General features: G+C 49.1%; 1 non-coding gene across 1 annotated transcript; it reads left to right on the top strand.

Annotated features, from left to right (window-relative positions):
- Window positions 1-1560: 1560 nt before the first annotated feature.
- TRNAT-UGU lies at window positions 1561-1634 on the top strand. The gene has a single exon. It is a non-coding gene; the product is annotated as a tRNA-Thr (tRNA).
- The last annotated feature ends 2875 nt before the right edge of the window (window positions 1635-4509 follow it).

Below are 4509 nucleotides of genomic sequence, written 5' to 3'. Positions count from 1 at the left end.
CAAGCACTGTGCTGTTGTTATTATCACTCTAATCTTAGTGCCTGAGCATCCACAGTGCAAACTGGAGCCAGATCTACTTTCACTCTGTGGACACCTAAAATGCTGCTGTGGCATTGCTATAGCACTTTGGAGTAAACAGTGATTGGAGGGGTTTTCCCATCCCTGTAATAGCTGCATTGACAGAACAATTCTTCCTTTTCTTTACCACTATCTAACCAGGGCTTAGGTCACCTTAACTCTATGGGTTAGGTTGGGTTGGGTTGGGGGGTTCACACCCTGAGAGACGTCACTCTGTCAGTTCAGTGCCCAGCGTACACCAGCCCTTAGATCCCTCTTGGTATTTCAATGCAGGCACTGACCTGTGAGAGGAAAACATCAGCTCACAAACACACAGACTGAATTCCCCACATTTCATCTCGCTGCACTTTCCAGAAAGTCACGAAATTCAATTCATTCTTGATAGGACAAGAAAAAATAAGTGACACTAAGTTTTTGGCTTGGGTAAATAAAATTAAGTGTTTAATTAATATAGTACAAATCTGTACTGATTCCTCTAACTAACACCACAGTGTGAAACAGGAACAGAGACAAAGCTTGTCAGTGACGACTAATTTCGCAAATGATCTTCCCATTATTAATTTCCACGCTGCCCCCATTGGAGGTCTGGGCACCTCCAGTGTCATTGCTCTGCATTCACCTGCCCCTAGAATTGTTCTCGGACATTCGCCTTCCTCTGCAGCGTGGGGCCTGGGTCACTTGCTGGAGGATTCCCTGCACCTTGAGGTCTTTAAGCCACGATTTGAGGACTTCAGTAACTCAGACATAGGTTAGGGTTTTGTTACAGGAGTGGATGGGTGAGATAATGGTCCCTTCTGACCTTAAGTCTATGAATCTAGTCCCAAATTTTAGTCCTGCTTTGGGACAGTGTCTGTCATGCAAGAAACTGCCCAGTCTGCGCTAGCAGTGAGGCTCCCTCACTAACAGCTGAAATCAGGGAGAGCTGTGTGAAGTGCAGGGCCCCAGGGGTGCCTGAACAGGGGGAGAACAACACCCCAGGACTTTTAAAAATGGGAGGGCTCTGAAAGGGGAGGGGCCCAGCCTCTGTAGCAGGAATGCAGGGCAGGCGAGTTCACGGCGGGCATTATGGGATACTGGTGGAGGCCATTATAGTGATATAATGACCAGCAGCATTTACACTGAAAATTTGTCACTTTAAGTTTGCTGCACAAAGCTCTAGGCCTCTCGTCAAGGTGGTTTTATTTTGTCACCAAAACAGGGCAATTTTGTCGCCAGATGTGGCATTGCAGTGTGTGCACCAGCCAAAAGCTGCCAACCGAGGGAGCGTTGTGTGTTTTTCACATACCTGAGCAATATAATGATGCTGAAATAACTTTGCAGTGCAGACCTGGCCAAAGATTCACCAACACACACAGAGCTTGCAAGGAAAACGTCACCTGCTCCTCTGCTTTGCAGAATTCAAACACAAGCAAAGCTTGTCAGGCCCCAGTGGGGATGGCAGAGAGTCAGGTGTGGGCAGACAGTGTGTTTTAGCCACAGGCAGGCACCATGGCTTAGCTGGCTAAAGCACCTGTCTTGTAAACAGCAGATCCTGGGTTCAACTCCCAGTGGTGCCTTGTTGGTTAACTTTTAGGACACCTGGTATTGGCTACTGACAGAGGACAAAACACAGAGCTAGGTGGGCCTTTGGTCCAGCCCAGTGTGGCTGTTTAAACTGGGATTGAGGAGAAGGGTGAAGAGGAGCAGGCTCTGGTTGGGAGTGAGGAGCAGTGAGCATAGGAGGGACTGAGGGTTGGGTCTGAGGGGCACTGGGAAAAGAGGGGAGGTGGGTTTAGGTTGAAGAGCATCTTCATTTGGGGATCCAGCAGGACAGGGGAAGGCAGCAGGTGATTCTAATTCCTTAGGGATATTCTGTGTGTTCGTGTGTGTGTGTGTGTGTGTGTGTGCAGGGGAGGAACATGCTCTATGCCCAGAGGCCTTTATTCCTTCAGGCTGCAAGGACAGAGGGGCTGTCAGGAAGTTGCCCCTTCAAACCCAACAACACAAAAAGGCCCTTCTGAGGAAAGGAAAAATCCTGCAGAGAAAAAGTAACCTCCAAGAGGACTCCAGCAAGACAGTGTAAGATCTTGGGGAGTAGTTTATCACCTGACCAGGGACTTGAACCCTGGACCCTCAGATTAAAAGTCTGATGTTCTGCCAACTGAGCTAACCAGGCTCCCAAAGTGAAAGAGCAAGTTGGTGCAGAGGAGAAACTAGTCAAGAAAACAAGAGCGGGAAACAATAGGGGAAACCTGCTGCTCTCTCTGGCCTGGTCAACACTACAAGTTTATATCGAATTTAACAGCATTAAATCACATTAACCCTGCACCCGTCCACACAAGGAGCCCTTTATATCAATATAAAGGGCTCTTAATACCGATATCTGTACTCCTCCCCGACGAGGGGTGTAGCATTGAAATCGATATTGCCATGTTGGATTAGGGTTCGTGTGGCCGCAATTCGACGGTATTGGCCTCCAGGCGCTATCCCACAGTGCACCATTGTGACCGCTCTGGACAGCAATCTGAACTCGGATACACTGGCCAAGTAGACAGGAAAAGTCCCGTGAACTTTTGAATTTAATTTCCTGTTTGCCCAGCGTGGAGCGCTGATCAGCACAGGTGACCATGCAGTCCCAGAATCCAAAAAGAGCTCCAGCATGGACCATGCGGGAGATACTGAAGCTGATCTCTGCATGGGGAGATGAATCCGTTCTATCAGAACTCCGTTCCAAAAGACAAAATGCCAAAACATTTGCAAAAATCTCCAAGGCTATGATGGACAGAGGCTACAGTAGGGACTCAACACAGTGCTGAAACTTAAGGAGCTGAGACAAGTGTACCAGAAAGCCAAAGAATGAAATGGATACTCACAGAGGGAGGGGCGACTGATGACTGTAGCTATCCCACAGTTCCCGCACTGTCCGAAAACCATTTACATTCTTGGCTGAGTTCCCAAAGCCTGAAAGGTCAAAAACATTGTTGTGGGTGGTTCCGGGTATGTGTCATTCCCCGCCCCCGTGAAAGCCGAGGGATAAAAATTGTTTCTCACCTTTTTTCACTGTCACCGTATGTCTACTGGATGCTGCTGTGAGACACGGTGCTGCAGCGCTACACAGCACCATCCTCTTCCCTTCCCTGGCGGACGGCAGACGGTACAGTAGGACTGGTATCCGTCATCGCTGTCCCATGAGTGCTCCTGGCTAGCCTCGGTGCGATCAGCCGGGGGTGCCTGGGCAAAAATGGGAATGACTCCCAGGTCATTCTCTTCTTTAAGCGTCTGTCAGCACCATCCAGTAGACATATGGTGACAGTGAAAAAAGACTGAATGGGCTCCATGGTTGCCGTGCTATGGCGTCTGCCCAGGCAATCCAGGGAAAAGGGCACAAAATGATTGTCTGCCGTTGCTTTCACGGAGGGAGGATTGAGTGACGACATTTACCCAGAATCACCCGTGACACTGTTTTTGCCCCATCAGGCATTGGGATCTCAACCAAGAATTCCAATGGGCGGGGGAGACTGCAGGAACTATGGGATAGCTATGGCATAGCTACCCATAGTGCAACGCTCTGGAAATTGACGCTAGCCTCGGTACATGGACGCAAACCGCCGAATTAATGTGTTTATTGTGTCACCGTGTGCACTCGACTTTATACAATCTGTTTCCAAAAAACAGTTTCTGTAAAATCGGAATAATCCCGTAGTGTAGACATACCCTGAGATTAACAACTTTGGTGGCTAATTGAAAGGCTGATGATTCAAACCCAGGTGAAGATGGAGGTGTTTTTTTTTTAAGTGATGAGCATCCAGTACATTTTAACAGGCAGAAAAATGCCTCAATGCTGGTCTAGCCTCATTGGGCAAGCATAAGGAACACTTTTGCCGGTGGTATAGTGGTGAGCATAGCTGCCTTCTAAACAGTTGACCTGGGTTCAATTCCCAGCCAATACAGGGATGTGATATTCTCTCCTTTGGGAGCTGGTTTAATTTCAATCATGTTGTATCACTTTATCAATGGAATGACAGAATCCATGTGCTGCGGGTCACTCAACACACAATGAAAGAAGAAAGGGGTGGGACTATACAATGAGCTGTTGGAGTTATCCTGGCATTACAATGTTTGGTTAACTTCTTGAAAAAGTATTTCCTTTACTTCCCTCTCCCTTTAGACTCAGAGCCTTTAAGGTCCGAAGGGACCAGTGTGCGCATCGAGTCCGACCTGCTGCACCACGCAGGCCAAAAGACCCCACCCACCCACGCCGGTAATAGACCCGGGAGGGAGGCAGCTCTGTGCACTGCCCTACCTCAGGCAGCACATGGAGGCCCTCTGCCCTCCCCCCATGGGTGTGCAGAGATGTGCCAGCAGCACTGAGGTGGCTCCCTGCCCACTCTGCCTCCGTCCCTCTGTGCCACTCCCAGAAATGGCCGGCATGTCCCAGCATCCCCTGGGGTG

This window comes from Mauremys reevesii, unplaced genomic scaffold (assembly GCF_016161935.1).
Source record: "Mauremys reevesii isolate NIE-2019 unplaced genomic scaffold, ASM1616193v1 Contig179, whole genome shotgun sequence".
Lineage (NCBI taxonomy): Eukaryota > Metazoa > Chordata > Testudines > Geoemydidae > Mauremys > Mauremys reevesii.
Note: the sequence above shows the minus strand (reverse complement) of the source record. Positions and strands in the feature narration are given on the sequence as shown.